The 26,321-nt window shown below is 48.5% G+C and overlaps 1 long non-coding RNA gene across 2 annotated transcripts; it reads right to left on the reverse strand.

Annotated features, from left to right (window-relative positions):
- Window positions 1–15,670: 15,670 nt before the first annotated feature.
- LOC143820939 (uncharacterized) lies at window positions 15,671–26,110 on the reverse strand. Of its 2 annotated transcripts, none has more exons than XR_013225615.1 (3): window positions 25,986–26,110; window positions 25,606–25,712; window positions 15,671–15,775 (listed from the first exon to the last, which is right to left on the reverse strand). It is a non-coding gene; the product is annotated as an uncharacterized LOC143820939 (long non-coding RNA). The 2 variants fall into 2 exon arrangements; XR_013225612.1 differs by lacking the exon at window positions 15,671–15,775 and adding an exon at window positions 21,983–22,238.
- Between the last annotated feature and the right edge of the window lie 211 nt (window positions 26,111–26,321).

Below are 26,321 nucleotides of genomic sequence, written 5' to 3' on the forward strand. Positions count from 1 at the left end.
AATGCTGGCAAGGGCTCCTGAGAATTGTAGTCCATGGACATCTGGAGGGCCGCAGTTTGACTACCCCTGCCCTAGAGGATAGGACCAGGACCAATGGGATGAAATTATTTCAAAAGAAATTTCAGCTAAACATCCGGAAGAAGTTCCTGACAGTTAGAGTGGTTCCTCAGTGGAACAGGCTTCCTCGGGAGGTAGTAGTTCTCCTTCCTTGGAAGTTTTTAAGCAGAGGCTAGATAGCCACCTCACAGAAATCCTGATTCTGTGAATTTAGGCAGATTGCAAGTGGGTGGGCAGAAGAGAATGTGTCCATGCTTGGATCTTGTGGCTCTTTCTTGCATGCCCAGGGAAATGCCGATCACCACTTTGGGCTTGGGAGACAATTTTCCTCCAGGCCAAACTGGCTAGGAATTCTGAGAGTGTTTTTTCGGGGGGGGGGGCAGCATCTGGACATGGAATTGGGGTCACAGTGAGTGGGCAGGTAATTGTGAGTGTCCTGCATTTTGCAGGGGGTTGGACTAGATGGCCTGGAGGTCCCTTCCAACTCTATGATTCAATGAGAAAGGAAGAGAAGCCTTTCCAGGTGTGGGGAAGACACTGGAGGGTAGAAAGGGGCCTCCAGGTGAGAGCAAACCTGTTTCGCCACAGTCTTACTGGCCCTGTATTTCTGCAAAGGCATTCTTAGAAAAAAGTACCACAGGGCTCTGTAGTAAAAAGGAACCGAGGCAGGGGAGATGCTAATGTCAGACATTTCAGTTCCCAGTGGAGGCTCCATAGCTCAAAGGAAGATGACTTGCAAATGTCTAAGAGAGATCTCTGGAAAGGTCAGGCACGACATCAAAAAACCCCCAGACTGGGAGCATGAATTCCACTAATTGCTTTGCAATGCAGTCCTAAGTGGAGTTATGCCCCTTCCAAGGCCACTGGCTTCGGTGGAATTAGAAGCGTGCGTAATTCTGTTTAGGATTCCCCGGTTGGATTCCTTAGGAGTCCAAAATTAGAAAAGGACCCCATGTTATGAGGAAGACCCTAGGGTTCCTATCCACATCCTGTCCTTGAAATGTTTAATGCAGAGCCTGGGAGGGGAAGGCACTTGCCAGGAAGGAGGAGAGGAACCTCAGAGACATGTGCCTTTCCCCTCTGCACTGATTCTCCCCTGCAAAGGATCCCTTTACAGCAGGGGTAGACAAACTGCGGCTCTCCAGATGCCCGTGGACTACAGTTCCCATGAGCCCCTGCCAGCATTTGCTGGCAGGGGCTCATGGGAACTGTAGTCCATGGGCATCTGGAGGGCCGCAGTTTGACTACCCCTGCTTTACAGAGACAGCGTGATGTAGCGGTTAAGAGCAACGGCTTCTGATCCAGATATTAGAAACTGCTGTTTTGATTCTTTACTCCCCCACATGTAGCCAGCTGGGTGACCTTGGGCCACTCACAGTTCTCTCAGAGCACTGTCAGCCCCACCGACCTCATGGAGTATCTGTTGTGGGGAGAGGAAGGATAAGCGATTCTAAGCCGCTAGGAGTGCTGCTGAGTGACCTCGGGCCAGTCACAGTTCTCCCAGAGCTCTCTCAGCCCCACCTACTTCACAGGGTGCCGGTTGTGGGGAGAGGAAGGGAAGTAGATTGTAAACCGCTTTGAGACTCCTTTGGGTGGTGAAAAGCAGGATATAAAAACCTACTCTTCTTCTTCTTCCCTAGGTTATTTTAATAAGTAATTCCTCCAGAATCCTGGGAGCCGAGAGGCATTACATCATTCAGGGTTGGTTAGTGTTACGTGCGTGGACTTATCAGAGCTAATCTTGAACAATATCCAAATGAGGGACAGTTTGGTGTAGTGGCTAGGAGTGTGGACTTCTAATCTGGCATGCCGGGTTCAATTCTGCGCTCCCCCACATGCAGCCAGCTGGGTGACCTTGGGCTCCCCACAGCACTGATAAAGCTGTTCTGACCGGGCAGTGATATCAGGGCTCTCTCAGCCTCACCCACCCCAGAGGGTGTCTGTTGTGGGGAGAGGAAAGGGAAGGCGAATATAAGCTGCTTTGAGCCTCCTTCGGGTAGGGAAAAGTGGCATATAAGAACCAACTCTTCTTCTTCTTCTAAATGACCCAGTCACAGAGTCTTGATTGCTTGAAGGACTCACGGCTCAACGAGTAGCCGGCGATAAGAACCCATCGGGTTCTCCAGCAAGCTACCCAAACCGTATATAAGTTCGTGTTGTGTCCATCTTCCCTGATGATGTTGGGACCTTTTTCCTGGTTGTGGAGACTGTGGGGGGAAGTAGAGGAGGGGAGGTCCGGGAATGTGAGGATTGCTGCAAAAGAAGCTGTCTTGGGGCCATGCTTTGGGAGAACTCCGGAAAGGAACTGGGACCCCAACTTCAGCCTCTTGTGCAGGGACCGATTTACATGGAAAGAGGCCCTAGGCTATTCCACTCATGTGGCCCTTTCACCTCCCATTTTTAAGTTTGTAAATTACACGAGAGGTAATAAAATACATCATGACTGTGATATATATCAATATGTTAAATGAAACCTGTTGCAATTGGTAAAGGTAAAGGTATCCCCTGTGCAAGCACCAAGTCATGTCTGACCCTTGGGGTGACGCCCTCCAGCGTTTTCATGGCAGACTCAATACAGGGTGGTTTGCCAGTGCCTTCCCCAGTCATGACCGTTTACCCCCCAGCAAGCTGGGTACTCATTTTACCGACCTCGGAAGGATGGACGGTTGAGTCAACCTTGAGCCGGCTGCTGGGATTGAACTCCCAGCCTCATGGGCAGAGCTTTCAGACGGCTGCCCTACCACTCCGTGGAATATAGGCCCCTCTTGATCTTGAGGCCCTAGGCTGAAGCCTAGTTAGCCTATAGGAAAATCTGGCCATGCTCTTGCCAGGAACGGCCCTTGGTGGCCTACTGAGCAGCTTTGTGTGCATATATTCAGACTACAGTGATCAGCATTCAGTGCCAACTGGTATGCCTGAGCTGAGGTGGGGTGAAGTGCTCTGTTCTCACAGGGAAAAGGCTGTGGGTGACTGTGAAGGCAGCATGGGGCAGCTGAAGCACTTTGAGTGCTCTAAGGAGGACAATGTCCGGCGTGGGCGATAAAAATAATTACGAGTGCATCTCCTAATAAGAGCTGAAGGAGGTAGTGGGAGATACCTTACACCAATGAATTCTGTGATGAGTTGAAAATGAGCAAGGGCAACCGTTAAAAATCTATCTCCATGCCGATGATAAAGCTAAGATGTGATGTATTTGAGGGCATATCTTCCACTTGAAAGAATAGGATAAAAGTAAGGATCTTGCATTATCTTTTCTTTAAAAAAAAAAAAAAAAACAGCCTCATCAGGAGCTGCTCTATTTTTCACTCTGGCATAAGCAGCTGTACCTTTCCACTGTGAACAATGGCCTCTATTTTTATCCCAGAGGACCTTTTATTCCTTTATTTGGGGGGGAAAACTACAATTTTACTTACATCTGCCGGATTCATTCGTCAGCTAGAATGCAAATCGCTTGGACATCTTGATCAGATTTTAGGTTTTTAGAAGAGGCAGGGTTCATTTTTAGCAAACGAAATCAAAAGTTCGGTGGTACCCAAAAGACTAACATTTTTAAAAAATATGAGCTTCTCTGAGTCCCAACACAGAAGAGAAAATCGCCCTAGGATTTCTCCTGTGGAAGATTATGTGGAGGTAGAACTGAGGGAGAGATGCTTGGTGTGAATTCCACCATGAACATTTCAAATGTAAATTCTCAGTTCCAGTGGGGAGAGAGAGGCCCTCCCTGGGAGCTCCTTGACACATTGGTATTACCCCCCCCCAAGGGACCTGCACTTGAACCCCAGAAGAACATCTGACATGTTGACATCACACAAAAGTGATCTTGGCACATCAGAGACATGTGGAGCCACACTCTGGCTTTTGTGGAAACTCTATGGTAATGAAACTGATTTTCCATAGAGGTTTGCCCAGAAAGCAGAGTGTCCCTCACCCACATCCCAGGAGTACTGACATCACTTCCTGTTGACATTGGCACGCTGGATGCAGGGGAGGGGGAGCGCAGGCAGTGGGCAAGATCATTGAACAAATGGCTGTGTTTTTGAGGGGAGGATTTTCCCTCAGTTCCTGAAAGCTCCAGGGGAAGCCATGCCAAAATGGAGGTTTCCCTGGCCCTAGCAGCATAAGAGCCTCTTGTGGCGCAGAGTGGTATGGCAGCTGTCTGAAAGCTTTGCCCATGAGGCTGGGAGTTCAATCCCAGCAGCCGGCTCAAGGTTGACTCAGCCTTCCATCCTTCTGAGGTCGGTAAAATGAGTACCCAGCTTGCTGGGGGGTAAACGGTCATGACTGGGGAAGGCACTGGCAAACCACCCCGTATTGAGTCTGCCATGAAAACGCTGGAGGGCGTCACCCCAAGGGTCAGACATGATTCGGTGCTTGCACAGGGGATACCTTTACCTTTACCTTTTCAGCAGCATCCCGGCAACTCTGGCTGGGAAATACCTGGAGACTTTGGGCTGAGAGTGGGCAGGATTTGGGGCAGGGAGAGACATCAGTGTTGTATTATGCTGTGGAGTCCACCCTTCCAAACAGCTGTTTTCTTCAGGGGAACTGTTTTCTTTAATATGGAGATGTTCCGTAATTCTGGGGGATCCCTGGGTCCTACTTAGGACTGGCATCCCTACAAGTGACCCAAATGCAGGTGATCATACCTAGTCAACAAAGTGTTTCGCTTCCTCATTTTTCCTCTTCCAAAAGCTTCAGATCAGGATTGACTGGGCAAGAAGGAAGGATTCAAGCTGTGTACAAAAGCAAAGCAAGGACCAGGAGACGGCCATATCCTGGCTTCATGCCAGTGACAAATGATGCCTGAACGCCTCAGGAGTCTAGTCAAGCCCTGCTTGCCCTCCAAATCCACGAATTAGGAGAACAAACCCGAGCAGAATTTTCTGAGAAAGTTTCCAGCAAGCATCTTGACTTTCCCACAGAAAATATTTTTCTTTGTACAATAAAATGAAAGGAACTCTGCTGGAAGAAGCTTGCAGCGCCCCGCCAAATGGCACCAACAAATGCCCAAGGAAAGCACAAAGACAACAGCTGTCAGTAGTTTGCCATTCCCCGCGTACAGATCAGAGTAGAAGACCTGCATCCAGCCATGGGGTTCCTCCAACAGAAAAGGGAAAGCCATCTCCGCCAGTCTCCCTTATCACTGTAGACCAGGGGTAGTCAATCTGTGGTCCTCCAGATGTCCATGGACTACAATTCCCATGAGCCCCTGCCAGCATTTGCTGGCAGGGGCTCATGGGAATTGTAGTCCATGGACATCTGGAGGACCACAGGTTGACTACCCCTGCTGTAGACCACACACACACAAACACACAAACGTGCTTTTTTGTAATTCCACTTTGGGTGTTTTCATTCTGGTCCCAGGAGAGTCCTGCTACTCCCAGGGGCCATGACTGCATTTCAAAATGTTGTCATTCCAGTACCAGTATGCTTCTATGACTCCCCAGGGATGTCATTCCTCTCTGGGCACTGTCATTCCAGTCCTGGAACTCTTCTACAACTTCCAAGGGGTTGTCATTCCAGGACGGATGCCAGGTAGGATCTTGGGATCTCCAGGAAGGACAGTATATCTTCAGACTACAGAGTTCCCCTGGAGAAAATGGATGCTCTGGAGGGTGGCCTGGCTTTATACCTCAGTGGGGGTCACTATCCTCCCCTTGGTCCACTTCCAAATTTCCAGGACTTTCTCAAATTGGATCTGGCAACCCTACCCTCTCTTCCCCTGCCGACAGCTAGGAGGACACGGCAACCCGACATTCCAGCTCCAGATGACTTCTGCTGCTCCAAGGGGGCCATCATTCCACTGGAATGGGAGAGGAATAGGAAGGTGACTGTAAGCCGCTTTGAGCCTCCTTCGGGTAGGGAAAAGCGGCATATAAGAACCAACTCTTCTTCTTCTTCTGTAGGCTGCCAGTCCCCTCCATGAATACTCTCAGGGGTTGTCATTCCAATTGGGGAGGCTGCCATTCCAGGCACAGATCACTGATGCTGTTCCTAGGAGATGTCATTCCACTCTGGCCTGTTATTCCAGTTTATCTGGGCCCAGATACATGAACTGAAAATCCACTTGGCATTTTCCTTGCAACTGTTTTATGCTGTAATGCATTTCAGTGGGCCCCCATGCAAGTCAACTGGCATTCCTGGCTTCCACTATCTTCAGTGGGCCATCTGGCTTCTCCCATTGCTTCCAAGGGGCAATCTGACATTCCTTTCAGTACCTCCCCGAGCATGCCCAAAATTCTCACGGTCTCCTCCCCCTCCCCACTGATTGAAACACCCAGGTCCAAAGCACACCCATCAACCAGGGTGTATTCTTCTACACAGCAAAGGAAGGCAAATACAGGCTGAGCTGACTGGGCTAGCCTCAAGTCTCCAAAGGCTGGCTCAAAGTAACCCTAAGGAGCTAGGCAGAGACCCCAGGTGCACCCTGAGAGGGAACAGCAAGTCGGGATGTGGAAGGGGAGGATGCCAGCCTCCAGCCTTGCTAGGGATGCCAGCCTCCAGTGGGGACCTGGAGATCCCCCAGAATTACAGTCCATCTCCTGGCAACAGAGCTCAGTTCTCCTGGAGAAAATGGTTGCTTTGGGAGATGGACTCTACGGCATCCCATCCCATTGAAGTCTTCCCCCTACCTGGACTCCTACAGACTCCACCCTCTTGCAGGCTCCACCCCCCGAGTCTCCAGGTTTTCCCCAGCCCAGAGCTGGCAACTCTGGATAAATGTATCTCCCCTCTCCACTCACCCTCTGAATTACTGCTGTCCAAGTCCTCCTCCAAAGACAGCTGCTGTTTTCTAAAGGTAAAGGTAAAAGTATCCCCTGTGAATGCACCGGGTCATGTCTGACCCTTGGGGTGACGCCCTCCAGTGTTTTGATGGCAGATGGTTTGCCAGTGCCTTCCCCAGTCATTACCGTTTACCCCCCAGCAAGCTGGGTACTCATTTTACCGACCTCGGAAGGATGGAAGGCTGAGTCAACCTTGAGCCGGCTGCTGGGATCGAACTCCCAACCTCATGGGCAAAGCTTTCAGGCAGCTGCATTACCACTCTGCGCCACAAGAGGCTCATAGGAAGTTGTCTAGGCAGCGCTAACTAGGCTTGTGTGCTCACCTTCTGATCCGGGCCACCTCAACTTCGTAGGAAGCCGCCTCGGCCTGAGGCAGCTACGGGAGATGCTGCCTCGGTCGCCTCAGAGATCTCCGAGGTGGGGCTTCGGAGGCCAGGGCTGTGGTGGGGAGAGCAGGGGCAGCACACTGGCCGGTGGCAGCAGAACATGAGCAGGGGCGGCGGTGGCAGAGCACCAGCCAGTGGCTGCATGCTGCAACAGAGAGCAAGCAGGGGCAGCGGCCACACGCTGGAGCAGACCCCAGTGGCCAAATGAGCCTGCCATGCGGGGGGCGAGTAAGCAGAGGGGCAAGGCAGGAGGTTTCTCATTGTCCTCCTCCTCTGGGACAGGGGGAGGGGTGTCCCCGGCCTGCCTTTCCTTTGATCCTTCTTCCCCCGTGACAAGCAGCCTTTACATCCACTTTCAACCTCATGGCACACAGAAGTGTTCACAACCTGGAGGAGTGGGAGGTCCTCAGCGGAGACATCCAGTAAGCCCTGCTCGGCCTGAACAGAGATATGGGGTGGTTCAGAGCCATGAGTCCATTTGACACTCAAACCCCACTGGGGGAGAGGCGCTCACAAACAAGAATGAATGTGTTCTGTCTAACGGTGAGCACCCAACAGAGCAGAAGGTGCAGAGCTGAATGGGGCTCCGGCATTCTGATCCCATAGAGTAGAATGGGTGCTCTGAATGGCTCCTAATGGTGTTTCCAAGGCTGGAGAATTTTATCTCCCTGACCCTTGCTTTGAAGTTTGGTAAACATTTTGGTTGAGCAGAAGCCATCTGCCTGGAAATGTATATCTTCATGAACCACCATACTCCGCTTGAAAGTTCATCTCGGTTGCCCTGCAGTGAATATCAGAAGAAGTAGAGCTGTTTTTTTTTCTTTTGACATCCTGCTTTTCACTACCCGAAGGAGTCTCAAAGCAGCTTCCAATCGCCTTCCCTTCCTCTCCCTGCAACAGACACCCTGTGAGGGAGGTGGGGCCAAGAGAGAATCGATCTGCAAAAATAGCCCTAAGAGAATTGCGACTGAACCAAGGTCACCTAGCTGGCTGCATGTGGAGGAGCGAGGAATCAAACCCAATTCTCTAGATTAGAACCCACCGCTCTTAACCACAACACCACGCTGGGCCTCAGCATGAACCACGGACCCATCAAGCTTCATCACAAACTTTCATGTGTGTGCTAGTTTGTGCCCATCCCTACTCACGAATAAAAATCAAACAGAGACAATCATTAGTTCATACCTTTTTAGACATTTATATTCTGCGCTTCTCCCATGTGGGGACTAAAACCAGTTTACAGCTTCGTCCTCTTCCCAGTAAGTGCGTAGAAAGTGAAGCAAAGCCACAGTTCCGAATACGGAGTGTTGTCCAGCCCTGGAATGGATGCTCGATCCTGTCAATGGATGCAAGAGGACACCCCCAGTAGCACCTCCACCCCCTCAGAAAAAAATTGCTTCTTCCTTGAAACGGCTTGTAGCTCACCTCTTGTCATGCTTTGCGTCTGGCTGGATCTTTGACAAAACTCCAGGGCGCCCGGATGAGTCATGCCGATCAACATAAGCCATTCTAGTGCATCGTACCTTGGCCTGCGTAATTGCTAGGGGCCTGCGGGAACCAGCTGGCTTCTCTGATATCATGGCAGCTCATGTATTTTTGGATCCCCCGAATGGCCGATGCAGTCTTTCTTTATGCTGGGCTGACAAAAGCGTCCCCTGTTTCCATTTAATATAAAAAAATTAGAATGATATTTTTATTTAACAAATCTAACTTTTTAAAGGCAATTCGAAGCTAGGGGTAAGTTACGAGATGGGCATCTGGTTTTGAAATGCTCGCTTAACACTTAGAAAGAGAGTTGGTTCTTATTCGCTGCTTTTCTCTACCTGAAGGAGTTTCAAAATGGCTTCCAATCGCCTTCCCTTCCTCCCCGTACAACAGACACCCTGAGAGATAGGGGGGCTGAGAGAGCTCTGACAGAACTGATCTGTGAAAAAGAGCTCTAATAGAATTGTGACTAGCTCAAGGTCACCCAGCTGGGTACATGCGGAAGAGTAGGGAATCAAACCCACTTCTCCGGATTAGAGGCCCCTGATCTTAACCGGTGCACCATGCTGGCCCCCTGGTTGTTGGTCAGGAAAACTTAAAATAACTATAAGTACACATGAGTTTCTGCTTGCTTCTAGTCACCCAAGGTGGAAGAGCCATCGGATGGAGAATGTCAAGCTGGGGTTCTGCTATGTTGCTCACTGGGAGAACCTGGGCCAGTGTCTCTTGGCCTAACTTACCTCAGAAAGCTGTTATGAGGGGAAAACAGAGGAGGTAAGAACTGTGTAGACGATCCTGAGGTCCTTGGGGAAAGGGTGGGGTCACCATGACAGCCTTCCTCGGGAGGTGGTGGGTTCTCCATCTTTGGGAATTTTTAAACAGAGGCTGGATAGCCATCTGACGGAGAGGCTGACTCTGTGAAGGCTCAAGGGGGTGGCAGGTTACAGTGGATGAACGATAGGGTGGTGAGTGTCCTGTATAGTGCAGGGGGTTGGACTAGATCAGGGGTAGTCAACCTGTGGTCCTCCAGACGTTCGTGGACTACAATTTCCATGAGCCCCTGCCAGCAAATGCTGGCAGGGGCTCATGGGAATTGTAGTCCATGGACATCTGGAGGACCACAGGTTGACTACCCGTGGACTAGATGACCCAGGAGGTCCCTTCCAACTCTATGATTCTATATGTGACGGATGCCCCCCCCAAACATCACATTGTCAGTAGGGATGCCAACCTCCAGCTGGGGCCTGGAGGCCAACCCAGGATGATAGCTGATTTCCGGAGATCGGTTTCCCTGGACAAAATGGCTGCCGTGCAGGGGGGATGCTGTGGTGTCTGCTGAGGCCCCTCCCTTCCCCAAATCCTGACCTCCCCAAGTTTTGCCCCCAAATCTGCCAGAGTTTCCCAGCCTGGAGTTGGCCTGACTTGGACTGTTAAAGCTCACTGTGAGCTGTGCTATTTCTGGATCGTTACAATCCACCAAGGGAAGAAAATCGATATTTTCGAAAGGAAAGCCTGAGCAATACACCGGCGTTCAACGGAGCCCTTCCAAATTACCCTCCGGGCTGATTACATTAGAACTGAAGCCTGCACACTGGATAATTTGTTTGTTTTACTTCACATTTTCCGACTCTGCCTCGTCTCCTCAGACGCAAGGTGGCCGGCAAGGCGTGAAAAACCGCAAGGCCTAAAACAGCATCACATAAGCGCCCGGCGACAAGCTCAAAACCAACCGCAATTTTGATTCTGTTTTCTCTTTTGGTAAAATTACGTTTCGGATTCATTGAAGCAGGCTGTTTTCCCTAGTTTGTCCCCTCTACCCCTTAGATCTGGAATCACCCCTGGCTAGCCCTGAGGAGCACAATAATTGAAGATCTGCACTTTATTTGCTGAAAGATCTGCAGGAGGAGGGTTTTCGTTAGGCTTTTGGTAAGCCCCTTTATTCCTTGTAGGGTTTTTTGTTCAATTGATTAAAAGGGACCTTTTGGTGTGTGTGTGGGGGGGGGGAGTCGACTTCCAAGAGGGTTGTTGTTAGTTGCAAAGTCCTGTCCGACCCATCGCGACCCCATGGACAATGATCCTCCAGGCCTTCCTGTCCTCTACCATTCCCCAGAGTCCATTTAAGCTTGCACCTACTGCTTCAGTGACTCTATCCAGCCACCTCATTCTCTGTCGTCCCCTTCTTCTTTTGCCCTCAATCGCTCCCAGCATTAGGCTCTTCTCCAGGGAGTCCTTCCTTCACATGAGGTGGCCAAAGTATTTGAGTTTCATCTTCAGGATCTGGCCTTCTAAAGAGCAGTCAGGGCTGATCTCCTCTAGGACTGAACCGGTTTGTTCGCCTTGCAGTCCAAGGGACTCGCAAGAGTCTTCTCCAGCACCAGAGTTTAAAAGCCTCAATTCTTTGACGCTCGGCCTTCCTTATGGTCCAAGTTTCACAGCCATACATTGCAACTGGGAAGACCATAGCCTTGACTAGACACACTTTTGTTGGCAGGGTGATGTCCAAGAGGGTATATTTAAAATATTCATTTTGTAAGCCCTGTTCTCCTTTTCTGATGATGAAGTTACAATGACCAATTGTAAAGGATTTGTAGTGAATATTTAAATCTTTTATTGTTAGCACTTTGAGATAGGAACTTTTATTTTTTTGTAACCCATGGAATTGCATTGACTTGTATGAACTGTTGAACCCTATTAAAAGAATTTTTTTTAACATAATTTTTAAAAATATATAATAAACACACACAGTCCAAAAGGAAGTGTTTTCATCACTCTCGGACTGGGGCTATTGTCCAAACACTCTCAAAGTAATCCCCACAGTTTACCTAATTGAGAGCAGTTAAGAAGATTGACCAAGTTGTCGACATTTGTTGTTCGTTTACATGTCACAGTAGCATGCCAGGACTAGAAGACCAATCACTGGCATTTATGACAGTCTTTCTCAACTTTTTTACCATTGAGATACCCTTGAAACATTCTTCAGGCTATGATAAACTCCAGAGGTGGCGGAATTGTGCAGAATATGGTTGGGAAGCATTGCTGTGGACACGCCCACCCAGGGCCTCTCCCCTTTCTACCCCCTCCAGGCCCATCATTGGCCATTTTGGGAAGGGTGGGTGGGTCAACATGACAATACATGGTCATATCACCCAATAAATGTTTAACACATTTTTTAAAAATGTATTTTAAAAACTCCCACCCATTCGGGACACCGTTCCAGGGCTACCAAGAAACCCCAAGGTTTCATGAAACCTTGGTTGAGAAAGCCTGCAATAAATTATAAGCATGACGCTAATTTAAATACCTCTAATTTAGGTTTTAAAACTAATGCCACAAGTTAAAAGCTGTCTCTCCATGTAGTTAAAATCCTTTTGAGGTAAGGGGCTTGGTCAGTATATGGTTCTTCAAGGAATTCTTCAAGATGGTTCTTAAGGGAGTTTTCAGATAGATCCCAGGAGAATTCCACCTGCGGAATGGTAACCACAGGCCCTGGCCAGGGTGATGTGCATGGAGCATCTTGCTTTTTTTTACAGGTGCAGACTGAGAACTTAAAATGCCCCAGGAGGAGGCCAAATAAAGCAGTTGGCTTTTTAATTGTTATAGCTCCGGGGAATACTGTTTAGTATAATCCACCTTAAGCTGCTATTGACAGCCTAAAAATTGAGATAGAGCTTTCATAAATAAGCACTTTCCCATTTACATTTTTCTAAGCATGGGCAAAATATGATAGGGAACCATCAACTGGTAAAAAAATCTCCCTTCTATGCAAATATTATAGGTACGGGTGCCTTCTTTTGAAAAAGCTCCCTTGAGCGTTCCCCGAATGATCTTTTCCCCCTCTTGCACGCAACTTAATTTGTAAGAAATTCCAGCTACCATTTTGATGGTTCCAATCTCCAATATTTGTTCTTTTTTTCTGAAAACCCCCAAGATTTCTCTTAAATCTCATTATCCAGAATAGAATCGGTCATGTTAGGGACGTGATTGCTGGAATTAATTGCATCGCTTACAAGGTAAGAGAAATTCGGCCGCCCTTCCCACCAATTCGCGAGATTAAAAAAATCGCCGTGTTTTTGCTTCCTTCCCGGGCCAAATGGAAGTCCCAAAATAGCGTCAAACGGTGCTGGTGTCGGCATGACATCTTGCTCTGTAAATGGCAAAGCAATGTCTGCCAGTAACCCATTTTAAAGTTCAGAGGGAGGTGGGGAGAGATGACCTTTTTCTTTTTGCTCTGAGCAGGGATGGGGTAATGTAATTACAATCTCCTCCGATGCAGTATAATAGCTGAACTCCACCAAGTTTGGGAGAGGGGGGGGGTCACAAGAACAGAGATCAGCCAGAAGGGATCCCCTGCTCAGCTTTGAGCCTCCAAGACATCCCCCTCCCCCTAATCATCATATCTTCAAAACATCCAATGGCCCTATGTGACGGTATTGCGGCGTTCCTGTCCAAAGATGCTGCCGAACTATCATCTTGAATCTGCCTGGAGTGTTTCCTAGGCCAGCTGCTGATCAAGTTCTTTCTAAGCCACATCTGCAGCTCAGTCACCCAGCCCTGTGTCCTGCCGAAGGCTCCTCTGGGCTACTTTGCCGCCAATCTGCAGCTGCCATGTTTGAGCTTCCCTCTTCCAAAGCTTCGTATTTTCAGACACTGCGGCATCCATCTCAGAAAGATGAAGAACAAAAGGCCTGCACCAGTCAGGAGCCCCAGTCTGGTGGAACACCACACCATAAATCAGCCGTTTCCAACCTTTTGACCATGGAGGAGACCCTGATATAATTTTTCAGGCTTCGAGGAGCACCGGAAGTGATCTCAGCTGGCCACGCCTCCCTGCCATAATCCCCGCCCCAGAAGTGGCATGTCAGTGGAAGTGACATCACAACCCATGTTAACAAGCAAGCTCAAGGAGGATTGGGGAGACAAAGGTTTAGGGCTGCTAAATCTTACCAGACCTCACACACGGCAGCATTCTTAAAGATACATTACTATTATAAAGAGGTACTCCAAAGTCAAGACTTACAGACAGCAAGACATTTCTAAAGATGTATTCAGTCCTCTAGGGCTGCTGATTGACTAGCATTCCCCACAGTACCCTAGAGCAGTGGTCCCCAACCTTTCCGAGGCTGGGGACCGGCAGGGCATCGGGCCGCGCCCCCGCGGATCGGGCCGCGCCCGTGCGGGCCATGCCCGCGGATCGGGCCGCGCCCGCGGGCCGCGCTCACGGATCGGGCCGCGCCCCGCGGGCCGCGCCCACGCCGCGCCCGTGGGCCGCGCCCACACCGCCCCCGCGGATCGGGCCGCACCCGAGCCGCGCCCGCAAGCCGCGCCCGGGCCGCGCCCACGGATCGGGCCGCGCCCACGGGCCGCGCCCGTGGATCGGGCCGAGCGGGCATGGCCCGCACAGGCGCGGCCCGGCCCTGATTCCCTCTCCCCGCCTCCCGCAGTAAGAAGCTTCCCGGGCCGCAAGCTTGCGGCCTGGGAAGTTTTTTACTGCGGGGGCGGGGCGGGGAGAGGGAGCCGCGGCCCGGTGCCATGGCCTTTGCGGCCCGGCACCGGGCCGCGGCCCGCAGGTTGGGGACCACTGCCCTAGAGAGCCTATGACCAATTGATACTAAAATATTAAAATAGTAATATAAGGTAAGGTTTCAATATTCATTGTGATTCAACGATATTAATCCAAATATTGATATATAGATTATTAGATTTATATGTGTGTTGTTAATTTTATAGGAAAGGTGATAGGATTTTGCCACCTTTGATACTACAAACTGTTTTTGGAGGTATGTGTATTTGAGGTAATTCTATGCTGCATTGTTTAATTTGAGTAATATGAATAATAATCTGCACATTTTGAATTTAGGATTGGAGGTTTCAACCACTGATGAAGCCAATGAAAACGGATTGTACCTAGAATCCATTATGGTTGTTCCTTCTGGTATGTAAAAGAAATTGAATTTACTCATTGTATAGATTATTACAAACATATTGCCTTAGAAAGGTTCCCTGTTTCTTTTGTTGGTTGTTCATTGTGAACCTTTCTTTTCTTGTACTGTAATCTAAACTCTGCCAACAAATCTAACCTACCCTACCGAGTGGTTGTGAGGATAAAATGGAAGTGTGGGGAGCAATGCGTGTCAGCTGCTTTGGGTCCCCATTGAGGAGAAAGGCAAGATATTAATTCAGTCTATTAAAGTCTTACAATCTGTACATGATTAAAGGCCAGAGCAGGTAGATCAGTGGTCCCCAGCCCCCGGTCCAGGGACTGGTACTGGTCCATAGATCAGTCAGTACCGGGCCGCAGTTCCTCCTCATCCTCCTCCCCGGCTGCTGCCTTGGGGGCTGCCCTGCCACTCTTTGGTGCTCTCCAGCGGCCGCCACGGCTGGGGCTCCCCCTCGGTGTGGCACTGTGCAACTGCTGCTGGCAGCGCCCCCTGGTGGGCGGCGGGAAGTCAGGGTGGGAAAGCAAGCGAAGCAGGGGCTCAGGCGACGGCAATGTCCCTCGGCAAAAGACTACCCCCCCCCCCGGGCCTCAGTAAAATTGTCAAGTGTTGACCAGTCCCCGGTGATAAGAAGGTTGGCGACCACTGAGGTAGACTATCTTTGCTTGAGCCTCCTCAATATGTTAGCTATGATGGGGGAAACGAAGGCTCTCCTGGTGGGCTCCCCTTGGAGTTTTCAGTCCAGGGTTGGGAAATACCTGGAGACTTTGGGGGCGGAGCCAGGAATGGGCAGGATTTGGGATGGGGAGAGACCACAGTGGAGTCTAATACTCTGGGATCCACCCTCCAAAGCAGCCATTGTCTTCAGGGGAACTGATCTCTGTTGCCTGGAGATGAGCTGTAATCCTGGGGATGCCCAGGTCCCACCTGGAAACTGGCTACTGCAAGAGACGGAACATCTACCCAGTTTAGGCATACAACTGGTGCCAAGTGGGGAATTATGGAAAGAGATGGCCCTTTACCTCAATATTGTACGGTTGGAGGGTGATTGTTGTTGTTCAGGTCTGCGGACGGAAATCCTTTGGCCTCGGAGACCCTCTGTTAAACTCAGGTTAAAATCTGGAATCTGATTATGCAAAAAAATAAATAAAAATAAATCATAGCCTTCAAGACACCTCCTTTCAGATGCGGTACAATGAATTTCGCAACTTGCTCTATTGCTCTGTGTTTTTTTTAAAAGGGACGCAGGCTATTCAAACCGAGGGCTGGATTATAAAAGTACATAAAAACTTTCATTACGAACTCACAATGTCGCGTCGCAAAATAGGTCTCTCGATGCCAGCGGCATTTCCATTTGTGTAAAAGCAAGTTACATAATCAGATTAGGGCCCTGATACCACGATCCTTGAATTGGCTTATAGAATTACCATGCAGAGGCGGATTTGGGAACGGAGTGAAGAAAAGGACAGTGGGAACATCCGTACAGCTGGCCTATCCCGGAAGACCTTCATGACTAACTGTATTTATTTGTTTGTTTGTTTGTTTGTTTATACAGTTTATATACTCCTAAGCAAGCTGGGTGTACTGCGGTGACATAGAGTCAATGGATGTTTCCCCATTCCAGTGACGAAAACTAAACCTCTCAAGACGTGTGGGTGGGGGGAGGAATGCATCTTAGCATGGCGTCTACATTTCCTGGACAACCCTGCTCCTCCAAATGTAGCCAGCTAGATGACCTTGTACCAGTCACAGTTCTCTGAGAGCTGCTCTCTCAAAGCGGTACTGTTAGAGCTGTCTCAGTTCCACCTACCTCACAGGGTGTCTGTTGTGGAGAGAGGAAGGGAAAGGTGCTTGTAAGCTGCTTTGGGGCTTAGTGAAAAGTCAAGTATAAAATCCAGATCTTCTTCACAAAGAAGTCCCTGATTGATCTATTGTGATTACTTTTCTCTGTTTTCAAAGTTATGCCAAGAAGGATTGGGAAATACCACCACCCCAAGTTTATCACACTTTGGGTTGGGAAATTTCTAGAAGGGGGGGGGGAGAAGCTGGAGCACAGGGTTTGGGAAGGGGAGGGCTCTCAGCAGGCTATAATGTCATAGACTCTATGTCAGTGGTCCCCAACCTTTTTTCGGCTGGGGACCGGCAGGGCGACGGCCACGCCCGCGCAGCGCGCAGGCGTGGCTAAGCCCACGTATCACGCATGCGCGGCCAGACTGCGCATGCGCACATGTACGCTGCGTGGCCGAAATCGCGCATGCGCTGCACTTTTGGGGACCGGCAGGGCGACGCCCACGCAGCGCGCATGTGTCGCTGTGCCCCCGCATCACGCATGCGCGCTGCGCGGCCAAAATCACGCATGTTCGGCACATTTGGCGATTTTGGTCGCGCAGCGCGCATGTGTGCATGCGAGGCGCAGCCCTGATTTCCTCTCCCCCCCCCTCCTGCAGTAAGAAGTTTCCCGGGCCGCAAGCTTGCGGCCTGGGACGTTTTTTACTGTGGGGGGGGGGCGGGGAGAGGGAATCGCGGCCCGGCGCCCAGGCCTTCGCGGCCCGACACCGGGCCGCGGACCGCAGGTTGGGGACTACTGCTCTATGTCAACCCTGAGCTTGTTTCTCTGCAACGAGATAGTCCCATCTGGGAGTGATGGGAGACAATGACACCCGAAGTGTGTTGTAAAGGGCCGGGGGGGATGAAGTAAAGGGCCGGGGGGGGGGGGAGAGAAGGCGTCCTTCGGTGCCCACCTCCAATTAGTCGAAGGACCACATGTGGTCCGTGGCCCACAGGTTGGGGATCGCTATCATATAGTACATGTTGGGACTTTTGGACTAGATCTCCCTCCAGAAAAACAGAGCTGCAGAGTAACAGAGTGTTTCCAGTTATTGGTTCCCTCTTGTGGATGAGGCATGGAACCAGATACACAGTCCTTTGGGGTTTAAAAGGAATAATCTTTACTGGAAAGATTATACATGAAAATCTGTAACCATTAATAAAGCCGGTAAGTTGTGCTGGTAGGAGCTGGGACTTACCACCTAAACACAAATTAGGTCGGCTGTCCTGCCTGCCCCTTTCCTGATTGGCGGTCGTCCAACGGATGGCCATTCAGGAAGGATGTCCTGCCCCTGGTCACATCCCCCTCCAATTTCTTCCATTTGGAAGGAGTTCCAGCCCAGTAAGTAGGAGCTTGGAAGGAAAGCAGAGGGCCTGGGATTGTGGGCTAGTGGTATGATGAGGAGGGAGTCACTGCCAGGGGGTGGGAGCCCTTGCCAGAGCTCCCGCCTCCCTGAGCAGCTCCAGCCATGGCCTTGCCAGGCCTTGGTAGAGCTGCTGGGGCACCGGGAGAAGTGGACTGTCCACCAGCACTTCCCCCCCTCACTAGCAGAAAACCTTTTCTTCCTGAAGAAAGAGGAAGTGGATGGTGGCCCTGGTTAAAGAGATTTCTCAGCCCATGTGCTTGGGATTCTTCCATTGCAATCCCAGCTGTGATCATCCAGTGTTACTAGTGAGCATATAGGTACAGCTTAGAAGCCTAACAACTTTGCTACAACAAACGTTCAGGGTTGACTTCACCAAATTGCTTGCTGATTCCCATTCCAACTGCATACCGTCTTACAGTCGCCTTCCCTTTCCTCTCCCCACAACAGACACCCTGTGAGGAAGGTGAGGCTGAGGGAGCCCTAATATTACTGCTCGGTCAGAACAGCTTTATCAGTGCTGTGGCAAGCCCAAGGTCACCCAGCTGGCTGCATGTGGGGGAGTGCAAAATCAAACCTGGCTCACCAGATTAGAAGAACACACTCCTAACCACTATACCAAGATGGCTCTGGACCCTGCTAGGCCTGATCTCATCAGATCTTTGAAGCTAAGCAGGGTCAGCTCTGGTTAGTATCTGGATGGGAGCCCACCAGGGGACACCAAGGGTTGCTATGAAGAGCAAAACAATGACAAAACACTTCAGGATGTCTCTTGTCTTGCAAACCCTCAAGGCTTCCAATAAATCAGCTGTGACGAGACTACTTTACACACAGAGGATGGTTCCTATATTTTCCGTGTGATGTGGGAATAACTGAGCTCAAAATTATTCTCATGACAGGTGGGCAGTTTGTGGAAAGGTATAAATGACTCAAAGCTTTGATCCCACACGGGTTGTATGGTGTTTCTATTAAAGAAATGAGTTTAATTGTTGAACACGGAATTTACAGAAGTTTCTGAGTTCTATGTCCTCCAAAAAAAGGACATCAGTTAACCCTACTTCAACTACATCTATCTAACTCAGGGGTAGTCAACCTGTGGTCCTCCAGATGTCCATGGACTACAATTCCCATGAGCAATCTCAGGGGTCCCCCACCAGGATTCTATGGGTATCTGGGGGTCTGCGGGAGCTCTGAAGTGCATGATATGGGGAGGGGTCTGGGCAGTCTTCTCAGCTTCTACTTTTCTTTCTGGCCTACATGAGGCAGAGTTGCCATTGTAGTAGTAAAGATGGAAGGAGGGCTAAGGGTGTGGGTAGTGATGTTACTTCCGGGGGTGTGGCAGGGGCGTGGCCAGCTGACATCACTTCCAGGGCTCCTTGAAGTCTGAAAAATTATTTCAGGGGCTCCTTCATGGTCAAAGGTTGAAAAAGACTGGTCTATCTATGCACACAACTTTGTGAAGGCACTGCTGTAAGGGAGGGAGAAGGAAATATAACAAAGAATAGACTTTTGCTGGAGGAAAGATATCTGTGGGGAGGAAGGAGACTTAAGTTATGTGGGGGTGATAGAAAGACACCGCACATTCTCAGAGGGACTTTTCTTCTCACATTCCAGGACTCAGCCCTGTGGTATCAACAGAAACATATTAAATGGGAAGGGAATAGGATTGTTAACGTTGTTGTTGTATGCTGACCATGTGGTGCTTTTATGGCGACCAGATCCCAGTTGTGAAATACCTGGAGATTTGAGGAAAGTGGAGTTTGAGGAAGGTGGGCTTCAGAGAGGAGAAGGAGTTCAGCAGGGTACAATTCTATAGAGTCCCTAAAGCAACCATTTTCTTCAAGGGAACTGATCTCTGTTGCCTGGAGATCACCATCTGGATGTTACCACCCCTAGTGCTTTTGGTTCATTCATTCATTCATTCATTCATTCATTCATTCATTCATTCATTCACATTTATATACTGCCCTCCCTGAAGGCTCAGGGTGGTTTACATAGAACTTGGAACTATACAAGAAACCATACATTTTTATAATATTACTAACTAATAATATTACTAACTAATATTTATAATTAATAATAATAACTAATATTACTAACTAATATTCACGAGATTAACAGCGAAAGTGTTTCTGTGAGTTGTAGAACACCACGGTTATAGCAAGATGTTTCTAGACTCGAGGCCTCTAATTCAATTATTTTTTGCCTCGACTTGATGTTTGTGTGCAGAATCTTTGCAGGGGTCCCCAGTTTGCTAGCCCCCGAGAGAGAGAGAGAGAGAGACGATTGAACATTAAAACAATACCCAGTACAATGTTGCCTGAGATAAAGATAGCTGCGCTATTCTTATCTCAACACAAGGGACTTTGCCGAACTCTCTAAGTAGTTTCTGTTTGCCTGCATCTGCCTTTTGACATGTGATCTATGAAGGAGAACTTGAAGGTTCCCGAAGTTATTATTCCACTGCGATAACTATCTACTATATTATTTGACAACGAATTTCTTTAACGGCACTTCCCAGTGCCTTGCCAACCTGGATTTTCTTTGTGATAATTCACAAGGAATGTCATTGTATGGCATGATTTACTTATGCTACGGAAATGTTAAAGAGCCAAGGGTCATATTCAAACACGCTTGCACGCAAAAGATTGGTCTTCCCAAATTGCTTTATAGTATATTTATTATCAAGGGATGCAACACATCCCCAGAGGGATGGACCAGAACCAATAGGATGAAATTAATTCAAAATAAATTCCATCTAAACATCTGGAAGAAGTTCCTAACAGTTAGAGCGGTTTCTCAGTGGAACAGGCTTCCTCGGGAGGTGGTGGGTTCTCCATCTTTGGACATTTTTAAACAGAGGCTGGATAGCCATCTGACGGAGAGGCTGATTCTGTGAAGGCTCAAGGGGGGTGGCAGGTTACAGTGGATGAGCAATAGGGTGGTGAGTGTCCTGTATAGTGCAGGGGTTGGACTAGATGACCCAGGAGGTCCCTTTCCAACTCTATGATTCTATGATCCATAGAAACAATCCAGTTATGCGTATCATGTAAGTAAACACCAACATTAGTAAGAGACTCCTATACAAATTCAGCTCAATTGGAAATGAGTAATAAAACTTTTCTCCAAAACATTCTCAAGGCTCGCTTCTAACACTTATTTAAAAAAAAAAAAGAAATGTTAATTATCCGAGTGATTTATAAAAAATATGCATTTTAGTGTAAATTGAATTCGATTCTGTTATTGCTGCTCTGGCAAATGTGTGTAATATGAATAGATTGTTTCTGAAGAGGCCCTCTTTGCCTCAAAAAAGATATTACGGAAACCCATCGGAGAGACTAATGTGCCGTTCTGCCTTTAACGAATATGCGTTGCGTCTTTTTACAGCTTCTAAAAAAAAAAGAAGATTCTGGTTGTGTTATTCTCAGTTCCCCATTGCATTCCGAGTCAGTACTGTTCTGTAGCCTGCCTGCCTTTCTCTCTCTCTCTCTCTCTCTCTCTCTCTCTCTCTTTCTCACACACACACACACACACTTAGACATGCAGTGCTGCTGGTGGTATTTATAGGACGAATTTGATTTTTCTGCTCCATTTCTTTATGCCGGAAAGAAGGCAGAAAGGATCCTGGTTTTACACAGTGTCTCTTCAAGCAAGAGTTATTCCAGAACATTTTGAGGAAAGCAAAAGTTTAAATCCCAGCGCTTTGGGGATTCCAGGCAGGCAGACGGACGGCAGAGGATGGTGATCGGGCTGCAGCGCTGCATTAAGAAGGGAGCCAGGGAATGTTCAGCAGCCTCAGCACCTGAAATGCAGCGGGCAAATGGAATGCTAACAGGCTCTTGTCAATGTACAACTTCTGCACTATCCCATCCTCTTTATTTCTGTCTGCATCACTGTGCCAATTACAATTAATGCAATTGCTCACAGCCCTGGAAGAGGGCCATTTAAATTGTATACAACTGGCTGTCCGCTGGGAGGCTTTGGTGAGCTTGCTTTCTTTCTTTCTTTCTTTCTTTCTTTCTTTCTTTCTTTCTTTCTTTCTTTCTTTCTTTCTTTCTTTCTTTCTTTCTTTCTTTCTTTCTTTCTTTCTTTCTTTCTTTCTTTCTTTCTTTCTTTCTTTCTTTCTTTCTTTCTTTTTGCAGATGAAATCCTGGCGCTCCCCCACAACTTTCCCCCAAATGTTGAAACAGTAAATGACTTGGAAGCCCCTTTGGCCATCTTTGGGGGTGAATTTTGATAGCTTCCGGAGTCTTACTCGGATTGATGTGGGTAGAGTGCGAGATTCGGTGAGGCTGACCATGTGTCTTCTAGATCCCTGGCTCATTAAAGCAAGCAACGAAAAGGTCGGGAAGCCTCTCCAGGAGATTGTAAGCCTGTCTTTGTGTTCAGGGCCATTCCCTGAGAGACGAAAAGAAAAAGTGGTTCAACCTCTACTGAAAAAAACATTACCCGATCCACTGGATCCCGTCAACTATCCCCCAGTCTTGCATTTGGCATTTCTGGGCAAGGAGGTTGAGTAGACAGCGGCAGATCAAATGCAAGCACTTCTAGAGGAAGCATCGGTCGTGGGTCCATTCCAGTTCAGCTTCTGACATGGCCATGGGATGGAAACTGTTTGGTCGCCCTCATGGATGACCTTAGAAGGCAGCTGGACCAAAGTGGATCAGTGCAGGTTGCATTGTTAGATTTAACAGAAGCGTTTGATACAGTCAATTGCAAACCTTTGGCTCGCTGCCTTACCAACATGGGGATATGGGGGTTGGCCTTACAGTGACTGACTTCCTTTCTCCAAGGCTGAGGACAATAGGGGGTTGTTGGGGAAAAGAAATCACACTGCTGTTTACTCCCTTGTGGGGTATTACAGGGCACAATTCTTTCCCTGATATTATTTAACATCTTTATGTGTTCTCTTTAACATCTTTATGTGCCCTCTTAGAGCCTCTTGTGGCGCAGAGTGGTAAGGCAGCAGACATGCAGTCTGAAGCTCTGCCCATGAGGCTGGGAGTTCAATCCCAGCAGCCGGCTCAAGGTTGGCTCAGCCTTCCATCCTTCCGAGGTCCGTAAAATGAGTACCCAGCTTGCTGGGGGGTAAACGGTAATGACTGGGGAAGGCACTGGCAAACCACCCCATATTGAGTCTGCCACGAAAACGCTAGAGGGTCAGACCCCAAGGGTCAGACATGACTTGGTGCTTGCACAGGTGATACCTTTATGTGCCCTCTTGAACAGCTGATTTGGAGGTATGGGCTGTTGCGCCATCAGTATGCTGATGACACCCAACTCTGACTGTTGAGGGATGGCCAACCGGATACACCCCCAGATTGGCTGGCCAAATGCCTGGAGGCTGTGGCATAGTGGCTCTAGCAGAGCCGCATGAAACTCAACCCCTCAAAGACAGAGGTCCTGTGGTTGGGGAAGAAGGGGCCAGAAGAGGAGGTGTACCTCCCCTGCCTTGAAGGAGTGCAACGTACAGTTTTGCATACCATCAAGAGCTCAGGGATCTCCCTTGACACTTTGGCAGTGGAAGCGCAGGTCATAAAAGTAGTTCACAGGCATTTTATCAGTTGTACCAGGCAAAACTACTAATGCTCTATCTGGCGCCGGGAGACCTAGCCACAGTGATCCATGCAGCTGCTACCTCCAGGCCGGATTACTATAACTCACTCTATGCGGATCAACCTTGGCCCTGTTCTAGAAGTTACGGCTAGTGCAGAATGCAGCTGTATGGGTCCTTACAGAGACTTCATGGCAGGCACGTAATCGACCTGCCCTGCAGCAGCTGCACTGGTTGCCGGTGGAGTTCTGGATCAGGTTCAAAGTCTTGATATTGACTTTTAAGGCTCTACATGGTCCAACACCTTTGGCCCAGCATCTCCCCCAGTGTTTTCCCTGGAAAGCGCTGTGCTCTGCCAGCACCAATTTGTTGCTAATCCCTGGCCCTAAAGATGTCTCAACCAGAGTCAGGGCCTGTTCAGCCCTGGTCCCAATCTGGTGGAATGAGTTGCCAGTTGAGATCCAGGCCCTGATGAGCTGCCAAAGTTCCATAGGGCCTGCAAAATGGCACTCTTCCACCAAGCCTATGGATGAGATCATGGAGGACTTGAAATAGATGGGTCTCCCATCCCCTCCTCCTCGGCCTGCCCCCTGCATTTTATACTGTGCACTGGGTAACTAGTGGAAGATGTTTGTACAGTTAGGGGGAAGTTGGTTTTAAATAGTGTTTTAAAGGGTGTTTTTATTACTATAATTTATTGTGAACTGCCCCAAACCAGCTTGTGAGGAGGGACAGTATAAAAATCCAATCAATCAATCAGTCACCAGAAATGCTGTGGTAAAATCATGTCAGACAAAGTTTTACCGCAGAGTTACTGACAGGCATGGCATTGTGTTGGAATTACAACCAGCAAGTAATTGGGTGAAGTCAGCCTTGAAGGGTTGTTTCAGGTGGGTAGCCATGTTGGTCTGAAGTAGCAAATAAAATTTGAGACCAAACATTAAGTCCAAAGGCATAAAATTTTGTTGGTCTTAAAGGTGCCTTTGGACTCAAATTTTGTTTGCAGTGCTGTTGTTTCACTGTTAAAGCAGCTAAGCTGTACCTGTATACTCACTAGTAGCATCAAGTGGTCATTGGTGAGGTTGCAGTGGAAAAATCTCAAGCACATGTTCTGGGGATTCCTTTTTTTTTTAAGATGGGCTCCTGCCCACTTCCTCTTTCTTCAAGAAGAGAAGGTCCATGTGCTGTGCTGAAGCAAGGAGCAAGCATCCACCATTAAGACTCTCAACTCTATCTACAGATGTGTGGCATGTAGTCTGCCTGCAGCCTAGCCATAGAGGCTTGCAATGTGCTGCTTTTGTATCTACTTTTTAAAGTTTTTGTACTCTGTTTCAGCAAGGAGGCTGAAGCAGATGAATATGTTATATATTTGTAAATAATATTTCCAGTAAAGATTTCTCTCTTTTAAACCTCAAAATGCTGTGATTCTGGATCTGTACCTCACCCACAAAGGTGCATACTTTCAAAATGCTCGGTTACTCTGTAGTTCTATTTCTCTGGAGACACTCAGGACCAAGTCAAGTCCAAAAGTCCCAACACATTTTATGCATTCAGCTTATATACCACCCCTCACTGTTAAGTCTCCGGTGAAGGGGAAATTGCTTTTGGGTTTCCCCAAGAAGTGACATGACATCATCACCGCAGGTCATAGTGCTGGCAAGTTTGAGAACCTGATATACACACAACTAATGGTATAATGGTGAAGAGCGGCAGAGTCCAATCTGGAGAACCATGTTTGATCCCCCTCGTCCACATCCAGCAAGCTAGGTGACTATGGACCAGTTTCAGTTTTCTTAGAGCTGCTCTTGCACAGCAGTTCTCCTTGACTTCTCTCAGCCCCACCTCCCTAACAGGGTGTCTATTATAGGGAAAGGAAGGGAAAGGAGTTTGTAAACCAATTTTAGATTCCTTTGGGTCATGAAAAGCAGGGTATAAAATGCCAGGAAGTTCCTATTCTAACTATGCTACATACAAATCTCTGATGCCCCCTGCAGGATGCTCTTAATATTCTATTCAATCATGCACACTGTTACAAAGTCTGCTGTGGGACTAGTGTGAGGGAAATGCGGGGAAACCTGCTTTGTGGGATTCTCATCGTATCAGCAGCATCAGTGGGGAAACCACTCAAGTGCATCTGCACGTGATAAACCCCCTTTGCTCTGGAAAGTTAGGAATCCTTTGCCCCCAATGCATGTATCAATGTACACTTACCTCCACTGAACCTCATTTTCCATTCTGTTGCTTACAGGACTCCCTTTGGAGCTCCTCACGGTCTGCTTGGGTTTTGTAATAAACGCCGAGAATTAGGATCAAAAGTCCTGGAGAGAGCAAAATCCAAAAGGGAGAGATTAATCAGGGTTGGCAAACATTTAAAAGGTCTTTTATCTGAAGCTAAAATGGCAAGATACCCATCAGGAGGCATGGGGAGAAGAGCTGTTTTTTTTTTTTTTTTTTTTTTTAAAGCAGCATATTGCTGCATAAGGAGCTTTAAAATCAAAATGGAAATATGCAGGAAATGGAAAGCAATTATCGCCAAGCGGTTGTTTACCGGCATCAGTCAGATATCGCAAAGGATGTTTAGCTGCTGGTACCTGTGGAGAGAACCTCAATCTTGCAACCATTCCAGTAGGTCAAAAGCTTCCCAGGCAAGGAGCTTATGTGTGTATTGGGAAGATCTGTAGGTTTCTCTTAAAGCAGAAAACTGAGTTTGCAGGTGCAGGTAACAAACCCTTAACACTATTTCGCTCCCTTATATTTGGGAAACAGCCTCCTGGGAGGAGACTGTCCAGGGCCCTGCCCATCCAGGTCCACCCTGATTGGCCCTCCCTCTCCAGCTCCCACCCGCCCTCTTTGCCTGCTAGAAGCCTCCATTGTCACCCACGAGGAGAGAGGCAGCGACAGGGCTTGGTGACCTGCAGGTATGCTCC

Source organism: Paroedura picta, chromosome 1 (genome assembly GCF_049243985.1).
Source record: "Paroedura picta isolate Pp20150507F chromosome 1, Ppicta_v3.0, whole genome shotgun sequence".
Lineage (NCBI taxonomy): Eukaryota > Metazoa > Chordata > Lepidosauria > Squamata > Gekkonidae > Paroedura > Paroedura picta.